The sequence below is a fragment of the Trachemys scripta genome, chromosome 9 (genome assembly GCF_013100865.1).
Source record: "Trachemys scripta elegans isolate TJP31775 chromosome 9, CAS_Tse_1.0, whole genome shotgun sequence".
In the NCBI taxonomy this organism is placed as follows: Eukaryota; Metazoa; Chordata; order Testudines; family Emydidae; genus Trachemys; species Trachemys scripta.
In genome coordinates this window covers 16,728,812-16,755,695 of record NC_048306.1, presented here as the reverse complement: position 1 = coordinate 16,755,695, position 26,884 = coordinate 16,728,812, and the positions used below count along the sequence as shown (strand labels likewise).

At 45.7% G+C, this 26,884-nt stretch overlaps 1 long non-coding RNA gene across 1 annotated transcript in view; it reads left to right on the top strand.

Moving 5' to 3' along the window:
- Nucleotides 1–26,884, top strand: part of LOC117883224 — a 49,900-nt gene that overhangs the window by 10,019 nt on the left and 12,997 nt on the right. Inside the window, exons 2-3 of the long non-coding RNA XR_004647209.1 lie at nucleotides 11,052–11,305; nucleotides 11,842–11,995. This is a non-coding gene — a long non-coding RNA (uncharacterized LOC117883224). The remainder of the gene's footprint in view (nucleotides 1–11,051; nucleotides 11,306–11,841; nucleotides 11,996–26,884) is intronic.

The window sequence follows — 26,884 nt, the reverse complement described above, 5'->3', positions numbered from 1 at the left end:
TATCGGCTGGGGGGAGGGGACCCGGCCAGCTCCTCGCCCTGCCCTGTAGGGGGTAGCATCCCCACCCCGCGCCAGCATGTTTCGCCGGCCGCCGCAGGCCAGGTAAGGAACCGAGTCCCTCCTCCCCCCAGATCCTCAGCTGAGCGGCATTCCTCCTCCCTCCCAGGCTTGCAGCTGGAATGCCAGCGCAAGCTTGGAGGGAGGGGGTGGTGACCGGCTTCCAGTTCCTGCGGCTAGTGAGTACGGGCACCCGGCGGGCAAAGGGGGCTGGCAAGGGGGCTGCTCCCCCAGGAGGGTGATGGCATGCTGGCGTGGGGTGGGGAGCCAGCTGGGGTCCTGTCCAAGCCGATAAACTTTACATGGCCACTTGTGCGGCCCTGAGCTGCTCTCCCCCGCCGCTGCCAGGGTCCGGAGCCCCCCCCGTCTACCTCCTGGGGGAGCAGCCTCCTTGCCAGCCCCCCTTGCCTGCCCAGTGCCCCTACTCACCAGCTCCAGGAACTGGAAGCCGGCCACCACCCCCTCCCTCCAGGCTTGCCCCACCATTACAGCAGCAAGCCTGGAAAGGAGGAGGAGTGCCACATGCATGGGGAAGTGGCGGGGCCAGGGCAGGGATTTGGGGAGGGAGCCAATGGGGGATGGAGGAGGTGGAGTCGGGGTGGGGTGGGGGGGCAAGAGCCCTTCCGGGAGGGCAAAATTGCTTGTTTGTCCAGTGTCCTGACCGCACATCGGCTGGGACACGGGACAAACAAGCAAATATCGGGACAGTCCCGATAAAATCGGGACATCTGGTCACCCTAATGGAAGCACAAAGTATTATTAGTGAAGTTCCCCATTTAGAGTCTGGAGTTCAACCTTAACTGCATTCCTCTAGGTGGAGGGTGTGGTCTACACTGGGGGGGAATCGATCTAAGTTACGCAACTTCAGCTACGTGAATAACGTAGCTGAAGTTGACGTACTTAGATCTACTTACCACAGTGTCTTCACTGCAGTGAGTCGACAGCTGACGCTCTCCCGTCGACTCCGCCTGAGCCTCTTGCCCTGATGGAGTACCAGAGTCGATGCGAGAGCGCTGGGTGGTCGATTTATCATGTCTAGACTAGACACGATAAATCGACCCCCGCTGGATCGATCACTGCCCGTCGATCCAGCCGGTAATGTAGACAAGCCCTTAGTGTAGTTCCCTGAAGCACTACCACCTAGCTCCTTGTGACAGTGGTGTACCAATCACCTATGGTTAGGCCCAGGGATATAGCTACCATGGTGCAAGTGGTGCAGTCACTCCAAGGCCTATGAGGTGATGAAGACCCAACTAGCAGAGGCTGATCTACCACTGTAGTTGTGCCATAGTCTATCAATAGGTAGATGGGGCTCTGAGGAGCAGGAAGTGGCCCTCTGCTAGGCTGTCAGGGAAGCACTCCTGCCCCTAGCATGGGTGAGATTGTGCCCACAACTCCTCGGGTGCTGAGCAGCTTGGGGCTAGGGCTTCATGCCCGTGCCCAACTCAAACCTGCTGCCCCGTACCACGCCTCTGTGGGCCCTGCTACCTGGGCAGCCGCTGACCCCTGTCCTGGCCGCTGCCACCACCACCCTAGACTTGCATTGCAGCTGTTGCTTCAAATGGGGTGGATGATGAAGAAGCATGAAGAGGGTTGTGGGGAGTGGACGGGGTGCAGGTGCCCAGCCTCAGAGGGCCAGGGAGGAGGCCAGGGTAGGGTTATGGGATGAGAAGCACGTGCCCAGTCCCAGGGGGTGGAGAAGGAGAAGGCCGAGGCCAGGGAATGGTTACAGCCAAGGGGTGGATAGGGAGAAGATCTCCCACCTCAGGGGGTGGAGGAGGAGGCCGAAGGAGGATTGCAGGATGGGATGAGGAGTGACCCTTGATCAGAATTAATCTGGTAGAATATTTTCTCCTACCTTGGCTAGATTCACTGGTGCACTGTAGCTCCTTTGCAACCTTTTGACAATAGGAAACCATTGTCTACTCTGGTCTGATCAACCAACTAAACTGGATTTATGGAGGGGCCCAAAAGTAGCTGGAGCATAACCGTGATCCCATAGAGGGTAGGATCAAACCCTATCCAAATAGCATATGAATCTTAGCGGTATTTAGAAGATGTGACAAATATTGAGGAGGTCAGGTAACATATCTATAAAATGGAAGCAGATATATCACAAGTGCTTGTTTTAGATAGTATTATAAAATGGACTAGGTATTGTGATCTTTGAAAAGCGCTGAGGATGTGGTGGTTTTAATTGTTTGTTTGTTTTAACTGCATGGCAATATGGATCCTTGTGTTTGGTTTCTATGACACAAAGACCACATTTTCAAGAGTGGTCTGTTTGCAACTGGTGCCCAGCCACACAATTGGTGAATGCAAAGCAAATGCTGCTTGTGCTCAAATTGCAACTTTTTCCCATTGGCAACATTGTGAGTACAAATATAAAGATTTGATTTGATTCCCCATTGCACTACTCCACTTTTACAGCAGCGTAACTCCATTCATGTAGTTCCAGTAGAGTTGCACCAGTTTGAAATTGGAGTAACACAATGATGACTCAAGCCCTTGGGCTTTTTGACCAACTACCTTTGGATATGCCTTGCTATGTAGTTTAAAGTTTGGAATATAAAAGCTGAGTTATTTGTATTTGTTTGTGTTTCTAGAAACATACACACTCTTTTAAAAATGTCAAAACAACTGAGTAAAGCTATTAAGTGTGAGAAACAAAATGAGACTAGTGAGCAAATTGCAAACTTTCCAAAAATTGATGGCTTTCTTAGCACTGTCACTGCATCAGCTGTGCTAATGACATCTTCAGCCACCAGTGACAAAATTGCAGAAAATGTTGGCAGTGATTGTGTTGAAAAGGTTTTTAATCCTGATAGTCCCAAGATATTCAAACTTGATAGTACCCAAAGAACAGACTCTGTTCAGATGAAAATATCACTACTCTGCAGCAACTGATGATATCTTAGGCCTGGTCTACACTACGGGTTTAGGTCGACTTTAGCAGCGTTAAACCGAATTAAGCCTGGACACGTCCACACAACGAGGCCCTTTCTTTCGACTTAAAGGGCCCTTTAAACCGGTTTCTTTACACCACCTCCGACGAGGGGATTAGCGATAAAACCGGCCTTTGCGGGTCGGAATTGGGGTAGTGTGGACGGAATTCGATGTTATTGGCCTCCGGGAGCTATCCCACAGTGCTTCATTGTGACCGCTCTGGACAGCGCTCTCAACTCAGATGCACTGACCAGGTAGACAGGAAAAGACCCGCGAAGGTTTGAATTTCATTTCCTGTTTGCCCAGCGTGGAGAGCACAGGTGACCACGCAGAGCTCATCAGCACAGGTAACCGTCATGGAGTCCTCCCAGGATCGCAAAAGAGCTCCAGCATGGACCGAACGGGAGGTACGAGATCTGCTCGCCATATGGGGAGATGAAGCAGTGATAGCTGAACTCCGTAGCAGTAAAAGAAATGGAAAAGTATTAGAAAAGATCTCCAAGGCCATGAAGGACCGAGGCCATAACAGGGACACACAGCAGTGCCGCGTGAAAATTAAGGAGCTAAGGCAAGCCTACCACAAAGCCAGAGAAGCAAACGGAAGGTCCGGGGCAGAGCCGCAAACTTGCCGCTACTACGCGGAGCTGCATGCGATCCTAGGGGGTGCAGCCACCACTACCCCAACCGTGTGCTATGACTCTCTCACTGGAGAAACACACAGGGAAGACGGTTCGGGGAACGAGGAAGATGACGATGGAGGTACTGTAGGTAGCTCACAGCAGCAAGGAAGCGGAGAAACCGGTTTCCCCAACAGCCAGGATATGTTTGTGACACTGGACCTGGAACCAGTAACCCCCGAACTCACCCAAGACCCTCAGGGCACACAGGAGACCTCTGGTGAGTGTAACTTTGTAAATATTTGTAAACATTACAAAAAAAAGCAAGCAAGTCTGTTAACGTGTATGGGGATGGAGCGGAAATCCTCCAGGGACATCTCCAGAAAGCTCTCCTGGTTGAAATGGGGTGATTTTATTAAGGGGGACATTCAGAGGCGCCCGTTCCTGCTATTCGGACCAGAAATGTTCCCCGCTGTTAACCACGCGGTGGGGGGGAGGGGTGAAGTGATCATCCCAGAGAATCGTGTGTGTGTGTGTGTGTGGGGGGGTGGTTTACTTGTGTTTGTGCCGCATGTTAACCGGGAAACCGCAGCCCCCTCCTTTTACATTGAAACCCCATTTTAAATGGACAACCCAATTCATCCTTGAGATGGGAAATGCGCTGCTGTTTGCAACCTTTCCCGCATGTTAAGAAGGTTAAATAAGCCAAAACACTGTGGCCTACGATGACTGCCTGCAAGCCGAAATATGCGACCTTGTAATGAAAGAGTGTACCCATTGTTCCCTAAAATGTGTCTTTTTTAACCACCTCTCCCTTCTCCTCCACCAGCTGCAAATGTTTCTCCTTCGCAGAGGCTCGTGAACATTAGAAAGAGAAAACGTAAGACGAGGGACGAGATGTTCACGGAGCTGCAGATGTCCTCCCACGCTGATAGAGCACAGCAGAATGCGTGGAGGCAGTCAATGTCGGAGATGAGAAAAGTCCAACATGAACGAGAGGAGAGGTGGCGGGCTGAAGACGATAGGTGGCGTCAGCTTGCAGACAGACGGCAAGAGGCAATGCTCCGTCTGCTGGAGCATCAAAGTGATATGCTCGAGCGTATGGTTGAGTTGCAGGAAAGGCAGCAGGAGCAGAGACCGCCGCTACAGCCCCTGTGTAACCAACAGCCCTCCTCCCCAAGTTCCATAGCCTCGTCACCCAGACGCCCAAGAACACGGTGGGGGGGCCTCCGTCCACCCAGTCACTCCACCCCAGATGATCGCCCAAGCATCAGAAGGCTGGGCTTCAATAAGAGTTAAAGTTTTAAAATGCAGTGTGTCCTTTTCCATCCCTCCTCCCCCACCCATCCCTGCTACCTTGGCAATTATCCCCCTACCTCTATAAGGAACTAATAAAGAATGCATGAATGTGAAAAAAAAATGACTTTATTGCCTCTGCAAGCGGGAGGGGAGGGGAGGGTGGGGTGGGGTGGTTGGTTTACAGGGAAGTAGAGTGAACCGGGTCGGGGGGGGGGGTTGGAGGGTTCATCAAGGAGAAACAAACAGAAGTTTCACACAGTAGCCTGGCCAGTCACAAAACTCGTTTTCAAAGCTTCTCTGATGCGCACCGCGCCCTGCTGTGCTCCTCTAACCGCCCTGGTGTCTGGCTGCGCGTAATCAGCGGCCAGGCGAGTTGCCTCAACCTCCCACCCCACCATAAATGTCTCCCCCTTACTCTCACAGATATTGTGGAGCGCACAGCAAGCAGCAATAACAATGAGGATATTCTTTTCGCTGAGGTCTGAGCGAGTCAGTAAGCTGCGCCAGCGCGCTTTTAAACGTCCAAATGCACATTCCACCACCATTCGGCACTTGCTCAGCCTGTAGTTGAACAGGTCCTGACTCCTGTCCAGGCTGCCTGTGTATGGCTTCATGAGCCATGGCATTAAGGGGTAGGCTGGGTCCCCAAGGATCACGATAGGCATTTCAACATCCCCAATGGTCACTTTCTGGTCCGGGAAGAAAGTCCCTTCCTCCAGCTTTCGAAACAGAGCAGAGTTCCTGAAGACGCGAGCATCATGTACCTTTCCCGGCCATCCCACGTTGATGTTGGTGAAACGTCCCTTGTGATCCACCAGGGCTTGCAGCAGCATTGAAAAGTACCCCTTGCGGTTTATGTAGTCGGTGGCTTGGTGCTCCGGTGACAAGATAGGGATATGGGTTCCGTCTATGGCCCCGCCACAGTTTGGGAATCCCATTTCAGCAAAACCATCCACTATTGACTGCACGTTGCCCAGAGTCACTACCCTTGCTATCACCAGGTCTTTCATTGCCCTGGCAAATTGGATCACAGCAGCCCCCACAGTAGATTTGCCCACTCCAAATTGATTCCCGACTGACCGGTAGCTGTCTGGCGTTGCAAGCTTCCACAGGGCTATTGCCACTCGCTTCTCAACTGTGAGGGCTGCTCTCATCTTGGTATCCTGGCGTTTCAGGGCAGGGGAAAGCAAGTCACAAAGTTCCATGAAAGTGCCCTTACGCATGCGAAAGTTTCGCAGCCACTGGGAATCGTCCCATACCTGCAGCACGATGCGGTCCCACCAGTCTGTGCTTGTTTCCCGGGCCCAGAATCGGCGTTCCACGGTATCAACCTGCCCCAGTAACACCATGATTTCCACATTGCTGGGGCCTGTGCCTTGTGAGAGGTCTATGGCCATGTCAATTTCCTCATCACTCTCGTCGCCGCGCTGCAATCGCCTCCTCGCCTGGTCCGGGTTTCGCCTTGGCATGTTCTGGCTCTGCATGTACTCCAGGACAATGCGCGTGGTGTTCATAGTGCTCATAATTGCCGCGGTGATCTGAGCGGGCTCCATGATCCCAGTGCTAGCTATGGCGCCTGGTCAGAAAAAAGGCGCGAAAGTAGTATCTGATGGACCAGGAGAAGGAGGGCGGGAGGGAGGGAGGGCCGAGTGACGACATGGCGTACAGGTACAGGAACAGGGAGAAACACAAACAACTGTCACACAGAATGGTCCCCCCAAAGATTAAACTGGAAACCCTGGGCTTAGCAGGCCGTTGATTTCACGGAGGAAGGGGAAGCAAATGAACACAGAACAAATCTATTTTTTACATCTTAAGGTGGCAGCCGACGCTGCAGCATGAGTGACAGCCATACCAGTATGACGATGACGGGTACCAATCATAATATGCCATCATCTGCCAAAAGGCAAGGGGCTGCTGCTGTGTAGCAATGCAGCCCCACGTCCGCCAGCACCCAGCATCGCCCTCGGCCTCTTCTGGGTGCTTAGCAGACAATATTGGGCAATTGGCAGAAAATAGTATATTATGACTGGTAACCGTCATCATCGAAACAGTAGCATGTCTGCCCAGGTGGCCATGATTGACAGCCATACCAGTACGACGACGACGGGTACCAGTCATAATATACCATCGCCTGCAAGGGGCTGGTGCAATGCAGCACTACGGCTGCCAGCCCCACGGCTATCACTCATGCTACACCGTCTACCGCCAAAAGGCAGTTAGCAGCTGCTGCTGTGTAGCAATGCAGTCCCACGTCTGCCGGCACCCAGAGGACATATGGTGACGGTGAGCTCAGCTGAGCTGAGCGGGCTCCATGCTTGCCGTGGTATGTTGTCTGCACAGGTAACCCAGGTAAAAAGGCGCGAATCTATTGTCTGCCGTTGCTGTGACGAGGGGGGAGGGGCCTGACGACATGTACCCAGAACCGCCCGCGACACTGTTTTGCATCATCCGGGCATTGGGATCTCAACCCAGAATTCAAAGAAAAGGCGCGAACCGCTTCTCGGCTCGAGCTGTGGCGCAAACGTAGTATCTGACGGCCTAGGGGAAGGAGGGAGGGGGGCCGAGTGACGACATGGCGTACAGGCACAGGGAATTAAAATAAAGAACGGTGGCTGTGCATCAGGGAGAGACACAAACAACTGTCACAGACTGGTCCCCCCCAAAGATTAAACTGAAAACCCTGTTGACGGAGGGAGGGGGAAGCAAATGAATACAGAGAAAATCTATTTTTTACATCTTAAGACGACGGTGCAGCGTGACTGATAGCCCTCGGCATCTTTCTGGGTGCTTGGCAGCAAATACTGGGCGGTGTATGACGATGGTCTTCAGGCCTATTGTACGAGCTGCTGCTCAGGGAAGACTCTGCTAACGTGCGATGACCCGACTTGTAATAGGCCGGCTAACAGTCATAATACACCATTTACTGCCAAAAGGCAAGCCCCACGGCTGCCAGCACCCAGATCGCCGATGAAGGCTACCAGTCTACTGCACCGTCTACCGCCAAAAGGCAGTTAGCAGCTGCTGCTGTGTAGCAATGCAGTCCCACGTCTGCCGGCACCCAGAGGACATATGGTGATGGTGAGCTCAGCTGTGCTGAGCGGGCTCCATGTTGTCTGCACAGGTAACCCAGGTAACCCAGATAAAAAGGCGCGAATCTATTGTCTGCCGTTGCTGTGACGGGGGAGGGAGGGGCCTGACGACATGTACCCAGAACCGCCCGCGACACTGTTTTGCATCATCCGGGCATTGGGATCTCAACCCAGAATTCCAAGGGGCGGCAGAGACTGCGGGAACTGTGGGATAGCTGTGGGATAGCTACCCATAGTGCAATGCTCCGGAAGTCGACGCTAGCCTCGTACTGTGGACGCGGTCTGCCGACTAGAGCACCTAGAGCATTTTATTGTGTGGACATACACAATCGGCTGTATACAACCGATTTCAATAAAACCGGCTTCTATAAATTCGAACTAATTTCGTAGTGTAGACATACCCTTAATGACTAATTCTAGTGACGTTCAAACTGAGTTATAAGTCAAAATGTAGTGCGGAAACTTTAAGTTCGGAACAGAAAACACGGCCCTGGTCAACCTAAAGGATAATTCCCATGTGACTCTAAGACAAATGGATACTTTTCTGCATCTTCTTATGAAACCGTGTTGAAGACCAGAATCAAGCTTAAAATAACCTGGTTATGCTGTACTCTTGTGCTTGGCAAAAGTTACTGACAACCCTTTTGACTTTTTTGGGAATTGGGGGGAAAATTTTTTGCATGGATAAGTGGAATGAGAGAGTGGCAGAATTTATCTCAAAATATAGTGAAACATTTGATTATTGTTTTGAAGGTTGCTTAATATATGATCAGTGGTGCTTGCATACTACTATCAACAAAGATCTCTAATAAAAAATAAGGAAAGAGGCAAATTACTGGAGGCAGGTCCTTAATCGTCATCAAGAAGCCGAAAGACTCAGTGACATACCTCAGTCCAGAAATTGAAAACAAGATCATATAGTTGCAATCAGGCCTGGTAACAGAAAGTATTGTTAATGACATCAATAATGCTCCATTTTACTCAGTGGTAATGGACACGACCCAGGACATGTCCAAAGTTGACCAACTAAGCCAAATTTTTCAGTATGTTACCATAGAAAAAGATTAAAAAGGCAGTACAGCCAAAATAAATTTTAATGAGAATTTTCTAGGATTTCATGAAGTGGTCAATCAGCTGCTAATCTTGAAAGCAACATCATCAGGTGTGTCAAAGACAAAAGTCTAGAACTATTGAAAGTACAAGAACAGGGATACTATGGTGCTGCGAATGTTCTGGTGTACAAGCAAGAATTGCTGAGAAAGAACTGAAAGAAAGATATGTGGGTTGTGCTGCATACAGTCTGAATCTAGCATTTAATGATCAAGCACAGACAAATGCACCCCAGGAAAGGGGAGGGGAATTCTGATATGCCCCTCTGCAAACACTTAAAGGACATTTCAGAACAATTCACTGTGAAAGCCTTTCTCAGCTCCCCTCCTACCCGCCCCGCCCCGCTGACAGGTTTCACAAGGAGGGACTCAACCCATGTGAAGCGGAGGGAGAGGATCAAGAATCCTCAGAAGGGTGTAAAGACAAAAACCCTCCCTATAGGAGGTCATATAATTAAGGGGAAGACTGAGGCAGAGACTGTTTGGAAGCAGACTGACATTCCGATCCTGAAGTCAAGGGTCTGGGGTATGATAGGCCTACCCAACTCTTAGGTAAGATAGGTAAGTGTATATTTGATGTTTTAAAACCCCCTTTTCTCGTATGTAATGTTTGTTCCCACTGTTAAGATTAAACAGTACTTTGGTTTAAGAAGGCTGTTTATTGGTCACTGTATTTACTACTCTTCTCAGCTCCCAAAGGGAAGAGTCACGGGTGGGACCTGCTGAGCAATCCTGGTTAGTTCACAGGGTACTGTACCCCAGCCTCTGACTGAGAGGGGAAGAATTGTGAGATTCTGCCCCAGAATGGAGAAGGCTCGAGGTCTAAAACCTGGAGCTGTTCACTCAGAAGAGAGGTCAAAGTTGCGCTCTGGCCCTGAACCATGACAGTTGGCTTTGGCTAAAAGTGCATGTACAGGGTGCTGGATATTCCCCATTTACCTCAAAACCTAACAGTCTGTCATTTGCTACCACAGTAAAATTCTTCCAGCTCCATCCTTGCTGGATTTCTTCTACATTTTGTTATTCTTCTGGTCATTAGAAGCAAATTTTCTTGTATTTTGGGAAGATAAATGACTGATGTTTCCCATGACAGATGGAGATTTTGCTTTTTTGAAGCTTATTTTATTTACTCCTCACAGTTTATGATTCATCAGGGCTTTGTCATCCATTCATGACACACACACATCATGATATTACTTCTGTTTTTGTCAGAGTACTATGGTAAAATCTCACCCAGAGTTTAAGCATTTAGTTGCCTTTGTCATATGAATCATAAAATGTTCCAAGTAACCTGCAGTCAGATAATAACAGATCTCTAATAACATGTTACTCCTCTCTGATTCACAGCACAACAAATGACACTTCTGTCCTTTGTCCTACATACCCCTCTTGCTAGGACTAGACAATCAAAATCTAAAGACATGTTGGTGGCTTTCTAATGTGGTAAAACACAGTATGTGACAATGTTTTATGTGTTAGAGATGAACCAACTCAAATCCATGCATCAGAGCCCAATAGTACTTTGTGGAGTTTGAAATCAGGATCTGAATTTTGCAGTCTGAATCTTTCTCTAGTTTTCCTTTAATGCAAAGAGGCTATTCAACCTTTTTGTTTCAAGCAATAAAGCAGTGGTTGCCCAGTCACTGTTTCTTCCATGATACAGAGGCTTATTTTCGGCCATATTCTGGTACTGTTACCTTATTACTCAAACAGTCCTGTCAAAATGTATGAGTAAGGTACCACTCAATGTAAGTATTCTGGCTCTTTGTTTTCACATCTTGTTTTATAATTATTTTTTTTAATGACAAGGAGCAAAATTTCCAGTCTGCATGTGAGAAATTAGATGCTCAGTAGTGGTTAACATTGAAGTGGGAACTGGATGGCTGAATTCCCACTCACTCTGCCAAAACTGTTCTTTTCACTTTTCACAGGTCATGTAAACTGAAGGTCTGAACTAGCTTGGGGTTCAAATAGAAGGAAGCAAATCCAGATCTGCTGTCAGTTCAGAGTGGGTCTGGTTTCCAGAGAAACACAACGCTCACACATGCATGCAGATGGACATTTCTTAAAGGACAAATCCAACATCCTTTCATACACTTTGACAGAAAAAAATTCTGCAACTGAATCCAGTCTGCCGCCTTCTCTTCCTGTCTGGATTACCTGGCAAACTGATAGCTAAAAGCAGGTACCTGTGGTAGTATTCTTATTCTGAGATGGTGATAATAGAGCTGTGTGAATACCTGATATTTTGGCTTGCTGGCAGTTGTAAACAATTTAAAATAAACATTGTTTTGGGTCAATCCAAAACTGTTTTTTTTTTTAGAATTTTTGTCAAGTTGAAAAATCAGAAAAAAAGTAGTTTCTAGTCAAACAAAATGTTTAGTTTAACCCCAAAGGAAAGGTTTTATTTCAATGTTAGGCATTTTTTTCACCATTGTTTAAATAAAAATGTAGGAAATTTGAAAAATAAATGGTTAGCTTCATAAAACGTAGGAGCAGCAGCTACCGTTCCTGTTATAGCCACTAGCTCCGTGGGAAGGGCACTTGCCGGGGACATGGCAGACCAGGTTCCACGCCCTGCTCTAGAGCAATGTCTTGAGCCCAGGCCCCACAACCTAGGTGAGTACCCTAACCACCAGGCTGTGGGGTATTCTGGGGTGGCGGGCTCTCAATCTCTCTTATAAGTTCACAATGACTTTCTGAGTCCCTTTTCCTTTCTAGCCAATGTCAACATGTGCATGGGGGTGTCGGAGCACTAGTGATGCAGTACCTTGCGTCTGTCTCCCTCGGATTTAGTTCTTGACAACATGGCCAGAGTTTGCTTGCTCTCTTCTCAGGAAAATATTCACAGTCAGTCGGGCCCAGACCATATAAGGTATGTACATAAAATGTGTGCTTATTCTTCTCTGCAGGGAATGCTATTTAATTAAATGTCTGGTTAAGATTCAGCAAGCAGTCAGCTTGTTGACTGTGCATATGCTGTACAGTGACAGATCTTAATGTTGCAGGGCTTTTTCTCAGGTTATTTCATACCAACCTTTCCCTATTAGCCTGCTCCTGCAAAGTGCTGAATACCTTTTGCAAGCTAAGTTAAGTCAATGGGGGCTGTGGGTACTCACCACCTTCTAGCGTAGGGCCATAATCCCCATAGTCACTGTGAGTCAGATACAATAAACTGAGAATAAAAATATTGTGCAACAAGAGCAAACATCCCTAATAGGCAACTCCCTGTCTGAAGAGACTCCCCAAAGTATTTGGAAACAAACTGAGTACAATCATGTTCCAACGTCAGTAGCAACTTCACTTCTATCAAGGCAACTGATTTTCATCAGTCCTTTCAGACAAGGTGAAATCAAGTTGATCTTCCCTGTATAAATCTTGGAGTCCTTAATGAACCACTTTGTGGTTCTCTGGTGAATATTCTTCACTGATTCTGCATGTAGTTTGCTCATTGACATCTATGGCAATTTACCACTGAGGCTAAAATGGGTTATTGAGATCTGCTGAGTATGGATTAAAGAGGAGAATTTTTCTGTTTGAGATTGATTTGTGTATATCAAGTTTGATGAGAGAATAATTGAACCCAGGGATTCTTAGCATCATCTGTTGAATTTAAGGGACTAATCCTGCTCCTATTTTATTCAGTGGCAAAAATCCCATTGATTTCAATGGGAGCAGGATTGCCTGGTCCCTAACTGTGGTCTGTAAGAACGTTTTCTTGGATGGTTGTTGACATTGACCCTAGCATACAATGTAAAATTGGGTAGATAGGCTGCTGCTTCCCATTAACAAAAATAATGGTGGTTGCCCTCCAAGCAATGCTAATTGCAGCAGTGTCTTCCCATCATGCAATTCTTATAAAGGTGAAAGGATAGTAACAGGTTTCAGAGTGGTAGCCGTGTTAGTCTGTATCAGCAAAAAGAACGAGGAGTCCTTGTGGCACCTTAGAGACTAACAAATTTATTTCGGCATAAGCTTTCGTGGGCTAGAACCCACTTCACCAGATGCATGGAGTGGAAAATACAGTAGGATACAATATTACTGTATTTTCCACTCCATGCATCTGGTGAAGTGGGTTTTAGCCCACGAAAGCTTATGCCGAAATAAATTTGTTAGTCTCTAAGGTGCCACAAGTACTCCTCGTTCTTTTTGAGGATAGTAACAGATATCCTTTCACCCACATCACAGCGGGTGGTTGAACTACTTAGTGATATTAACCTTGCAACTCCAGACATGTATTATAAATAAGGCTGTGAGTCTGTCACGGAGGTCACAGAAGTCCATGACTTCTGCAGCGGCTGGTGCAACTTGGGTGGCCCGCGGGCCAGCCACACCGGCCGCTGCTGGGGCAGTCTTGGGCCACCATGATCCCCTCCCCCGAGCAGCAGTGGTGGTCTTGGGCTGCTGCGCCCTTCCCCCCTGAGCACTAGCAATGCCCCTGGACCGCCTCCCACTCCAGAGCACCAGCAGTGCCCCTGGAGCCCCCCCTTCAGAGCACCCATGTTGCCCCCCAGAGCCTCCACAGCACCAAAGATTTAGTCAGGAGTATATAGTACAAGTCATGAGACCGTGAATTTTTGTTTACTGCCCTTGACCTCTCCATGACTTTTATTAAAAATACCCATGACTAAATCTTAGTCTTAATTATAACAACCCCATTACTAATAGCAATGGATTTGATTTTTCTCTTTGTTCCTCTAAGTTTGCTGGCAGACTTTCCTTTATTTGGAAAGGCTACAGATTAAAACTTGCACATTGGGGAAGGTTTTTTTGGCATCCAGCAATGTGTTAATTTTGCTATCGAAATAGCAGGGTATGTATGAGAGTTTAGAGCCCTATTATTTCAAGTTTATATGCCTTCATACATGCTCTTTATGTTTGGAATGCTGTAGTATATTGAAAACAAAATGTGCATAATAATTCAAAATGCTTGGTTGGTAGTGTTCACAAAACATCAAAGCGACATTACAGATCCATCTAAAACTGCAGGAAACATGTTTTCAAAGGGTAAGGCTTGGAGGTATGTGCAAGTTCTTTCTTAAGCTGCAGTTCAGAAAACTAAGTTGTTTTCCAATTCCTTTGCTGTGACAGGTCAATTGTGCTGTATTCCTGTACTTCAGTAACATAAAACAAAGCAATGTGACTCAGGGAACAAGATGTAATGCATCACCACTGTGATGTGCCAGCATGGGTATATAGAGACAATGGCAAGTCCAGACAAGTGCTGTTAAAGCTCCTACAGTTAAAACAGCCCAAATGTTATGTGTATCAAACAAGGTTTTTTTAAACAATCACAGAGCCATAGAAAATAGAAGCCATACAAAATTATTAAGCTGTCTAGTGCAGCCCACTGAAATTGGGGTTGTTCAGTCCATGATCTTCTATGAGGCCTATCCATTGCATTCTGAAAAAAACTGTTTGCCATCCTGATTGGTAATATGGCCTATCTGTGCTTTTTTTTGTTTTGTTTTTGTTTTTTTAGGGCGGGCATTTCACACCGAAATAGAGAGCTTCTAATGTTATGCTATCTCTGTTTTCTTTAAGGGGAATGTGTTGATGACTAATACAAAATGCAAATAATTACTCCTGGGGGAATTCTGTGTCAAAAAATTAAAAATTCTGCGCACAATTTTTTAAAATTCTGAAAAATTCTGCATCTTTTATTTGTTAAAATATAATATTTATTTGTCACAATATAATCATGCCAGTTTCAATTATTTTGGTAATTTATTTAAAAATACCCTGTCAGCAAGTATGTCTGTAACAATACAGAAAATAAAAAGGATTCAGGAAATATTCTATGACAAATATTTTCCTTACTAGGCATATAATGCAGAACTTTGAGTAATAATTCATTTAAATTACAATACAGAAATGTATTTCCTGCATCCTTCAGAAGCAGCGAAAAGATTTGGGGGAACTCAGGGGTAATGGAGGACCTGAGGAAGAGGGAAGTAATTGCTGGGCAGGAGCCAGGGAGAGAACCTGGAGGGTTGTTGGGTGTGGATGGGAGAAGTATGGAATAGTAATTTTGGGGGGGAAGAGGTATTGTTAGGGAATTGGGGAGCCTCCTCCATGCAGACCCTGGTTGACCCCTAGCCTTTGTCCCATTGTGTCCTTACACTCCCCTACCCCAGTCTCCATGTGTCCCTGTACCCCCACTCAGCCATCCTTCTTCCCCATGCCCATGTGTCCCTGCACCCTCACTCAGCCACCCTCATCTCCATGTGTCCCTGTACCTCACTCAGCCACCCCTCCTCCCAGGGCCAGCTCCAGGGTTTTTGCCACCCCAAGCAGCAAAAAAAAAAAAAAAAAAAAAAAAAAAAAGCTACAATTGCGATCAGCTCTACCACCGCCGCTTCAGCCTTTGGCGGCAATTTGGCAGCTGGTCCTTTGCTCCGAGAGGGAGTGAGGAACCCGCCGCCGAAGAGCTGGGCGTGCCACTCCTCTCCGTTGGTCGCTCCAAGCACCTGCTTGCTGGGCTGGTGCCTGGAGCCAGCCCTGCCTCCTCCCCATCTGCACTCAGCCACCCCATCCCCATCCCCATGTGTCCCTACATCCTCAGTCAGCCATCCCCCCATCCCCACATGTCTCTGCTCCACCACTCCCATTCAGCCCCCACCCCAGTCTATCCCACCCACTAGCCCTTCTGAACCCCAGTCTGTGACCCCCACCCAGCAGCCCCATGTCCCTTGTTCTGTCTGTCCCCCACATATCCTGTGCCTCCTCACCTGGCCCCACAGGCAGAATGTTGTGAGGAATGCAGCCTCTTCCCATCCCTTTCTGGGGCTGGTTGAGCTGACTGTTCTCTGTTCTGGTGCCACAGCAGCCCCTGGTGGGTGAAAAGTGTAACTGCAGCACCTCTTGGAGCGAATGTATTTTCTGCAGAGAAAAAAAATCTGCGGGGGCATGAATTCTGTGCCTGCGCAGTGGCACATAATTTGCGCAGGAGTACAATAATACAGTATGTACATACAAATTTAAAACAATAATGGCCACTTGTCAGGCTATCTGATAAGAAACAGTTTCAGTGGATTGGATATTATACTTGCAAATGCAGTAAGATTTACAGTCTATTAGCAATTTAGTGCATGGTACAATAGGAAGCCATAAAAGAGTTACTTACAAATGAATTGGAGAGCTGAAGGACAAACTCCTTGGGACTTTAAGTACAGGAGATGAGAGACAAATGCTGATGAAGAGGGGTCACATTATCTGTCAAATTGCCACAGTCCTCTTCCTATCAATACCCTGAGCTCAGCTTCAGAACAGCCTCTGGCCCTCTCCCACATTCTTTGTTCAAATAGCAGCTGTACTATGTTAGCTCCACCTGTGGTTTGTAGAATTATGGGCCACAAACTTAAGTCCTTACTCACTTTGTTCTCAGTCAAACTCCCATTGACTTCCAGAGGAGTTTTGATTGAGAAAAGACCTCAGGGTTTGATCCTAAGGGTGAAATCCTGGCCCTACTGAAGTCTATAGGAGTTTTGCCATTGACTTCAGTGGGGCACAGGTTTCCACCCCACATATTTCGGACCCAGATCAATTACTTGGATTTTCAGCCCTACATTACTTGGAGGGGATCGTCCAAACTTTGCTGGTGAACACAGGTTTCTCACTCCAGTTTTCTGTGTGCTTCTCTCCATACGTACATGAAATTAACCATTTGGTGAACTGCCTTTATCTAAACTCAGCACAGCGGTTCACATGATATGACAGATTGTGGCTGGCCCTTGAACAGGGTGTGTATGCAAGAATCTTCCCTGCCCAGGTGTGCCTTGCTCAAGGACCAGGAAAAATTCCAGGCTCTCTTCAAAGAGGAGCTTAGGGACTACTCCCTCCATTCACCCTCTGAATCGGGGTCACAACCAGGCTTTTGCTACGGAGGTGGCCCCGGTTACCAGCCTGGCTGCCCCAAATTTGTGCAGCATTGTTACAGGGCACACACAGTCACACCATCACTGAAATTTGCCCAGTCAGCCCATCCATCATGACAGCATAAGAGTCTCCCCTGTACACCACCCAGCTCTGATCAAGGGCAAGGGAGTCCCTGAATGAGCATATCACCTCAAAGAGGCCAAGAAAGATTGGTTAGGAAGCAGAGCTATGGCCCCACCCTCCCTCTGCACCAATCCACAGAATTGGTCACATGCTCCGGAGGGGAACACGTTGCGTAATAGCACATTTGCATATTCACTGTCTACACCCAAATGGTACCGGTGGTGATTTAGCTCTACAAAGCCCAGCTTGGCGTTGAAAGTAGAGTCTGAGTGAGATGCATTGTGGGTAAGCAATTTAGAACTTAAGTGTCACCAGTCAGCCTCCTACTGCGAAAAGTAGCCCACAAATGTTTTTGAAGGTTGCAAACACCTAGAATTGCACCCACAATTGAACAACCCAAAAAGGCAGGCACATTGCATTCACAATTGGGTGGCTACTCAGCCACTATCACCCAATGACTAGCACTGTTGTGGCACATGTAGCAACTCCATGATCTGACAATAAAATGTCTTTGGGTTGGGTGCTCAGCAAGTTCTAAATAGACAGAAAAGGGTAATGAGCATTTTGCATAATTAAGAGAAAGTTTGGAGTGACATTGCACAGTTCCTGTTTACTTGGAAGAGTCTGTATGAAGACGTTTCAGACTGGGGTCATCACTGAGTAGTTTTTGGTCAAATCGTGAATCGCTTTGTTAAAATAATAGGCAGTGACTGTACAAGGTTTGGAAGTTATATTCACAAAATCAAGCATTTCAAAAGATTGCTCTTGTTTAAACAGCTTAGGAAACTGTTAATGACTTTGGAAGTTTTGCATATTATTATTTAAAAAGAAAAATCTGTATGTGTACAGTGTAGTTAATGATGAATTAAAACTTTAAATCACTTACTGCATGCAACTGTTAGAATATGTCTTGGGATTAAGTGAACATATTTGTTTTGGCCTAGATTGAAATCTGGATAAAATTGTTAAACACATTATGTTAGCTACATACCATAAATTTTGCACACAGTGTGCAAGTGGTATATTTTCCTTTGTCTGTTCACATCAGCTAAGTAAATATGATCCTAGTTAGCTGAGGAGAATTAATGAGCCTATTTGCATGACACAACAGGAGGTGAGAGCTGGGACTATCCAAAGCATTTGATCTTGAAAAAGTTCTGCTTGTGGGTGTTTCTATGTATATGTTACATACACACACACAGTAGAACTCTTTTTTTTTTTTTAACTAATTGGAGAGGAAGCAGTTAATAAAATCTAAAAGCTCATAAAATTGAACACCTCAAAATGACAGTAGATACGGTGCATAAGTTACAATGTGGTGCCCTGCATTGCTTTCTTCTTGTCCTTCAGACCAGAGCAAAGCGATTTCCAGTATGCTGAAGGCATTAGAATGTGAAGGGATGTCGACTTGTTCTTCAGCATCATCACTTTTGTTATGTGATTTCCCCCCCGCTTCTCCCAATCGGGTAAAATGGTTTGTATAATTGGTCATTCATAAGATTGGTGCTTGTATAATCGAGGTTCTACTGTGTAATTAAAAAGTTTATTCAAGACTGGAATAACTCTAGGTGCCTCTGAACCTGAGGCTCTTTGGAGATACAAGTGGGGAAGGGCAAGAGCCTAGGCTCTGATTCAACAAAGTACTTGGGGAATGTCTACACTGCAATATAAGCCTGGAGTAAATAGAACTTGAATTAGCAGATACTGGGTTTGTTAACCTAGGGCTTGAGCGTCTACACTCATTTGTAACCCCAGGTTAGGAATTTGTTGAATGTGAGTCCCAGCCTGGTTCTCCAGCATCTACACTGCATTCTTCTTAGCTTATGTGCAACATGCTGCAGGTGGCATGTAAACAGGATTCATCACCGAATTTGGTCCGCTAGTTGTATCATTACCTTTCCCAGCCTGGGCTGGGTCCTGACAGCAGCACGACATGAATGTTGACCCATGCTCCCCTACATTGCAATATGTGGGTCCAAGTCTAACCAGCCCTATCCCAGACTGCCTAACACCCTTCCATAGTGTGACTACTCTAGCCCTTTGTTCGTGGTGCAATGTGGGAAAGCTTGACTGTCCAGAGGAGAAAAAGAAATGAGCACAAGTAGTAGGGCTGCATCTACACTGCAAAGCAATATGGCTTGAATCCTGGGTCCTCTTTTGACTCAGGCTTGAACCCTCCGCCCTGTGTGGTCCTGGAACCCTGGGTCCGAGCTCTGGGTTAGGGTATATAAACAGAAGCGGGGTTAGGCTTGAACCTGAGTTCAAACGCTGGGCTTACATTGCAGTCTAGAGACCTCCAGCCTGCCTGTGTCAGCTGGCTCGGGCTGGTGGCACTCGGGCTGCAGGGCTATAAAATGCAGTGTAGATGTTCAGGTTTGGGCTGGAGCCCAGGTTGTGGGACTCTCCTTCTCACAGGGTTCTGGATCCTGGGCTCCAGCCACAACCTGAATCTCTACACTGCAGCTGCAGGTTTTTTACTGCAATGTAGATATACCCAGAAATAGGTGTATACCTCCTGTTGATGTCAATAGGATTTAAATGTGCTTAACTTTAAGCACATGTTTAAATGCTTTGCTGAGTAGGGATAGAATTACTGAAATGCTTAAGTTTAAGGATATTTGTAGGTGTATGTATAGAGCTGGCTACAACCAGTGTATGCCACTGGGGGGAATTCCTCTAAGCCAGGGAATCCCCATCTGTCCAGTAGGGCAGCCAGAAGAATCAGGCCTGACAATACCATTCCAATTTGTTTTGTGAAAAACTCAAGACATGAAAATGGTCTAAATTTGTTGGATAATGGGTTTACCAGGGATAATTTGACCAGTTGGAGTGATAATGACAGAGCGTTAAGTCCATAATGAAATGTATGTCTCTTATTTTCATTCACAAAATCAATGAGTAGACTTGTTAATTTCAATAGGATTTTTTTACAGGCATTGGGCTTAGTTTGCTAGCACTCTCCCTCAGCCTGTCGTCTCCTCCTCCTCTCCCCCACCCACCATATTTTTTTGGTTACAGATATATGCAGACAAGGATAGGTTGTACGGTGTTGAGGGAAATTTCAGGTTCTTGGTATTAATACTTCAAATGTATTCGTTTCTTTGTCTTACTTAATAATTTATTATCAGATTTCTACTCCTTATATGCATGGTCCTTACTCCCAGTGCAAATTGAAGTTATGTTGCAATAAATTGAAAAAAAAACTCTATGTTCAGGGTGGTGTGTTGTTAATGTGAAATTCAGCATAAACCTGCAAGTAGACTTGCAGAAATCCCCAGCTATTTCAAATTCATATTATGAGAGAGCCAATCAGATGCCCAACAAACAGAACATCTCATACTTTATTAGTTCTACAGGGACAGATTTCCTTGTATACATTTAGGTTTTCAAATAATACAGACGTATGTCACCTCTTTGTTTTTATTGATTTTTTGGACTTTCAAAATACAGCTACAGCACAATGTATTATGAAGACATTTATTGCTTTGATTTGTTGTCATCAATTGAAATAGCATCAAAATAAAGTCTTTTATATTAAGATATGATGAATTCTCTTGTGCCCCAATTCCTTTCCCCCAATCACTGAAATCAAGGTGAATCTTGCTATTGATTTTAATGGGATCCGGCTTTTGGAGATCTGTCTGGAGAGGTACACCTGTAGGACCAATCTTAGTCACATGGAATTCAATAGTGAAATTCCTTTGGACTTCAGTGGGATCAGAATTTGGTCCTATAGCATTTTTTGGTGTGTCAGGGATCAGCTATGCCTGACCAGCACAGGGATGTACAAACTTCATGCTGCAACACTAGTGGGAGCCACTGTCCCCAAGGGAAGACAGTATTGTTGCTTTTGTTCTCCTTTGGAGAGTCCACTAAGGAAAGACTGCACTGTAAGTCGAGTCAAAGTACAGTTTAAAGTTTCTTCCTTACAGGTCCCTTCAGTGGGATGGATTGTGTGGCAGGCAAGCATTTTCACAATGTAGTCGGTTGAATTAGTTTTTTGTCTGTGACTCAGGTTGATGAATGAAAATTGAAACTACACTAACCAGTTTGGCTTTTGTTTCTAGTCAGTTACACTGCCTAGGGCTCATTCACCGGTACAATACTGCATTGTTGGAGTTGCAAACACCAAAATAGAATGCTTAAATCTTAAAGGTTCATGGGGGGTGGGGGCGAAATATGGAAAAAAAGAGAAAATATTTGTGTTACAATTAGTTTTATGTAACTTTTTTCCTTAGTAAGAACTACCTGTGTCCCTTTTAAATATTACTAATAGAAAACATAGTTAAAGAATTAGCCATGTGGCACCTTTAAGACTAACAGAAGTATTGGTTCAGAATAGTTAGGTTCAACTTATCATGCAGTAACAGAGTAGCAGGGGTAGAATGGAATTCAGAGACCTAGGCAAGGAGAAAAAATAGGCATTAGAACAAGTTAAAATAACATTTTATCAGCATAAAATTAATGGAGGTTAGACCTTTCCCTCACAAAATCCAGCAAGAATTAAGGTAAATTTCACTGCAGCATTTACAAGTGAATAAAGAGGTGTAAAATGCAGGCTTTCACTAGTAGCAATCACTCCAGCAGCTACATTAAATAACAATCATTTATCTATTGAACTGGTCTGTGTAATATTCATTACAGTTTATTTGTGCTCTCCCAATGGCCTTTGATGCTTCAGAGGAGTCTTTATTTAAATGGCTCAATGACAGAATAAAGTCTGATTCTGGTTTTGATCCCAAGGTCCTTGCTCAGGCAAAATGCTTATTGATTTCACTGGGAGTGTGTCCTGAGTAAGGGATGCACCATTGACCCCTTTATTTCCTGCTAAGGAAGGCCAGTGTGATCCATACTGTACCAACACACTTTACTACTCTCTATAATCTCTTAATTGCCAAGGGTCAGTGCTCTCAGCTGTACCTTACAAGGGCTTGGGGGAGGAAGAGGGTGCTAGAGGCTGCTCCTTCCACCCCGTCAGGAACAATGGGGGGGTCTTATGCTTAAGGACCCCTATGATTCTGGAAATCTACTGCCACTGCTGGGGTGAGCCTCTGCAGGGGATCATGCACAGAGGGGGAACAGGCTGCAAACCCCATCAGGGTGATGCAGTTCATTTGCTTTCCTCCCATTCCTAGCCTTTTTCCAGACTGCCACACTGCCCAGCATCCCTTCCCAGAGCTCTTCCCTGAGGGAAATAGCTTTTGGAACTCCTGCTGCTCAGTTCGTCTCCTCATGGCTCGCCAGGCTGGGGCAGTATTTTTATGCCGCAGTCCAGCACAATGTAATGACCAGGTATTTATTCCTAAGCATGAACTGACACAGAGTCTTATATGTCCAGGTATCTTTGATGTTTTCCTCCTAAATGGGGAAGGCACTTCAGCTAGAGAGCTGTCATAACAGCCGGTCTGCTTTTATGCTTGTTCTCATCCATGGGTTTGTGGGTCTCAGGCAGCCTTCTGCGAAGTCTGGGGCTGTGTGTGTGTGTTTTAGCATTTTGGATTTCCGATGTGTCGAAATGGGTGAATCTCAGAACGTCCGGAGTTCAGTTCAGATAAGCGTTCAGAAATGTGGAGGCTCAGCTGAAGCTTATCTGTACTATCCAAACTGCCTGAGTCTGCATAATGGAGCTGCATAATGGAAATAGCCTGGTTACTGCAAGATTTACAATGCTTCCCAGCCAGAAATACCAAGATGACTCCCTCATGGTATTTGGGCACTTCCATGGTTGGTTTTAGGAATTTAGGGGGTCCCCCAATGAGATTGTTCTCGGGAGAGAACCTTCATTCCATTAATCTCTTCCCTCTTCCACAAATTCCCCCCAGTCCTCTCTTTCTTTGCCTTTGACTTAGCACAGCTAATGATGTGGATTCCCGTTATAGTAGCAGCAAACGACATAATGCATTTGGGACTGATCCCTGATCCACAAATTGAAACGCTGCCCTCACCAACATCATCTGAAAATTGTAGATCTCTTTAACCACAAATTGCATGTTGCCTTCAATATTGGTAGGGGTTTCCCCAATGCCGACTCTGGTCCTGTCCATATCTGGAAGGAATGATGCATGCAGAACTTGCCTGTAGGATGGATGGGAGGAAAATCCCTTATCTGACATTTCTGAGCCTCCAGAAAGATTTGGTTCCAGATCACTTTCATCTGAAGTGGGCATTCACCCATGAAAGCTTATGCTCCAATACATCTGTTAGTCTTAAAGGTGCCACAGGACTCTGTTGCTTTTTACAGAAAGGTTTCATTCCAGATCACTTCCACAAATAGATTCTTGTATTACTTAACTACTTTTCCCGTCTCTTTAAAAAGTCTTTACTGGACTGATTCCAAGATGGGTGAGAATGATAATTAAAAGAGCCTTCCTGAATAATGCATAAAGGGGTGAGATTTAGAACAAATTGTTGTTGGTTTTTCATGGCAGATTTCCATGTGGAGTTCTGCAAGGCTGGGGTAGAAGAGATCCTATCATTCATCTTGAGCATTTGATTACCTTTATCTTTAGATTTGCTGGTTTTCTGTTTAATCATTTAGTTTAGGCCATCTTCAGGTTTGCACCAGGATTTTCACAACTTCAAAGTGAAAATATCAAAATCCCCCCCACGCACACTCTTACAGAAGACAATTTAGAAAATCCTGCCATCAGCGATAGTTCACTGTGACGGCAGAATCAGGATGACAAGATTGGCCAAGTATAGTTGACCTTCCTGGTGTGATGTTGGCTGCAAGTTAGTCTGCTTCTCCCTTTTGTGCCGTGATCGTAGTGAATAAATATTAATGGAAAGGCTTTCTGAATTCTCCTGTTGGGTGCTGTCTGTGATGGGTGTAGAAATCCCACACAGGGGCAGCAGGGATTAGGGAGCCATTCTGGGCCCAGATGACTCCCTCCTACTGTACCTGCAGAGCCTGCGGCTTAAAAAGGAGCTAGACAGGATAGGAGGACAGACCTATCTGGAGAGCTCCTGAATAACAACAGAGCAGAAGCCCTTCTTGCAAGGGTGGGGTCTGCAAGAGGCAGCTGCTCCAGGCCCTAGAGGAGGGACCAGGGAGGAGATGCAGGTGAGAGGTAGCTGGGAGCTTTCTCCTTGGGCTGAGGACTGAGAAAAGCTTGGGAAGCTGAGACCTGAGTTAGGATTTTGACTGAAGACAGGAGTTGATCTGGGGCTGCAGCTTGCCTAAGACCCCGGGTAGCATCTTCTTCTTAGCGTATGCGCAACATGCCTCAGGTGGCACATGACCAGGATTCATCACCAAATTTGGTCCACTGGTTGGATCATTAGCTTGCCCAGGCCGGGTACTGACCAGCAGTGCGACATGAATGCTGATCCATGCCCCCCTCTGGGTTGTAGGAGAGTGTGACAACTCTGGGTGTGGGAGGAAACCACCCCAGGAACCTGGATGAGCTGTAGCTGGGTCTAGCCAGCAAAGTAGAAGGCTACCAGCTGAGCCCAGATGGGCTGTAGATTTAGTTGTTTTTGGTATCTTCTGTTGGACTGTAAATGAAGAACCCTGAGACCTTGTGGGGAAATGAGTGGTAGGAAATGACCTAGTTAGGCAGCCTCAAAGCACTCCAGGGTGTTTGATATTGCTTCCTCTCATGGAAGGGGCAATAAGCCCCCTTCCCTCCCTCCACCCTTTGTGGATAAGGAGAGGGTAGAGGCATTGTGAGCCCCAAGTAGAAGGCATTCTGTCCCCAAAGGCCTGAAGGTGGCCTAAACATCCTCTCTGTTGAGACATTGTTGGACTCTGATACCCCGGAAGGGGCAAACTCAATTGGTGACTCAGCCAGAGAGTCAAGTCGCTACTTACCAAAAGGTGGATCACCACAGTGTGGGAATGATTGATAATGAGGAATGCTGGAGTCAGGGGAGATCTGGGCCCCTTTGACCTGACCCCTAGGCAACACCACTGGTAAGCTCAGTTGCCTGTCACACGGTCGTTATTTGAAGATGATCTTGAGAGAGGTGTATCACTTTAATTATTAGGAAATCAAAGAGGAAATCAAACATAAACCTCAAGAAAGTAAACTGAAAATTGAGAAGAAAATTTATGATGGATCACTTGAAAAGGCCAGCATTGCTCTCACCTCCCCAGCTGGAGGGACAAGACTGCAAGATGCTCTCAGCAGGTATAAAACACCCAGGTTGGTTAGTGTGAATGTCAGAAATATTTCTCTTGTCTAAAGGGCAATGATCACAGACAAAACCAATTGGCAATTCAGGACTGGCTGACACATAAAGAGGACCCTCATGGGTTTTCTTTTTAAATCCACCTTCTAATTTATTAGCAGTGGTGACAGCAGTAAAAGGAATGAATTTATTCAAGTAAGTAAAGCTAGAATAATGTTAATTAAATTAATCAAGTAGGCTGTGGCTGTTGTAGAGAGTGGCAGATAATGGTGGCGGTAACAAAGAACAATGACAGGAAACATGGATTGGCTTCATATTATGGGAGTGGGGTGGAGGGGAACCATGATTTGTTTTGAGTAATAAAAAATTTGCCAGGTTTCCCACAAGACGTTATGTCAGAACCTCACAGAAAATTCCCAAGCACGTGCCATGTTACAACAGTGCTCTGTAACTTTCATCAGTTTATCTGTCTATAGTGTATCTTTCTGTCCAATATGTTCAGCACCATACATATATGTATATCTACAGGTGTATATTAGCTGTTACAACCTGGCTGCACAATTCTTTCAATGAAGTAGTCTTCTGTTAAGTAAGCTACTACTCAATATGAATAGAGGTAGATGAATCAGGACCTTAAAGCCTTAATTACAGTAGGGAAAATCCCGGTTTCAGCAAAATTCTAGGCAGAATTGGTCAAAATTTCTTTCCCTGAAAAATGGCTTCATTACAAAATTTGAATGGGAAATTGTCGACATTTTCTCATGTTGTATGTGTGACAAATGCTGTACTTTTTACGTTTTTTAAAAAAAAGTTATTGAAAACTTTATTAACAGACTTTGCTTACTGAAAACAGGGTTCAGGTAAACAAAAAACGTCACTAACCATTTCAGGGGTGATTTCAATGATGTTTACAACAAACAATGAAACAATTGTGAAAAGTGTTATAAAAATGGTTATCAGGTCAGTTTCAAACACTGTGAAAAGGAAATGATGTTGATATTTCAAAATGTTTATGAAAATAGATTTTTATTGTGCATGCAGCCCTAATTTAAGGTGACCTAAATGGTGATATAAGTCCCACGTCAGTAAGTGGGTGTCAGTTACCCACCAAGGTGGGTGGGTGGGAATTGCAGCAGTATAAACGTTTTGAAGGGGAAAGGGTGAGAAAATGAAGCAGATTTCATGACTTGATGGCTTTTCTTGCTACAGCCCCACCCTTCTGCTCACTTGACATGTACATGACACCCGTTTACCAATGTTTACCAACTTACACCACTGTTTCTCACTACTGAACCAGGGTAATGTATCTATTTAACTTAGGAATTACATAACGTTTATCATCTTCAAAGAGTTGGCTGATTATGATAGAAGAAGAACAACAAAGCCAAAATAGATATGTTGAAAAATAAACGGGCATCTAGTCACTTTGATTTGCTATAAACGAACAAAATGCAACAATGCATCGAAGATTGAGGATGCATTTTAGAGGAGCTGCTGAGTGGTTAAGTCACATGGCTCATTGCTTGTGTTGTATGGTTGAAACCTCGAGAAGTTCTTGTGTCGATTAGAATGCAGGCATCTGCTTGGTTTGGTAAGTTTATGGTTGGAGTTCTATGTTGGGGTTGCCTGC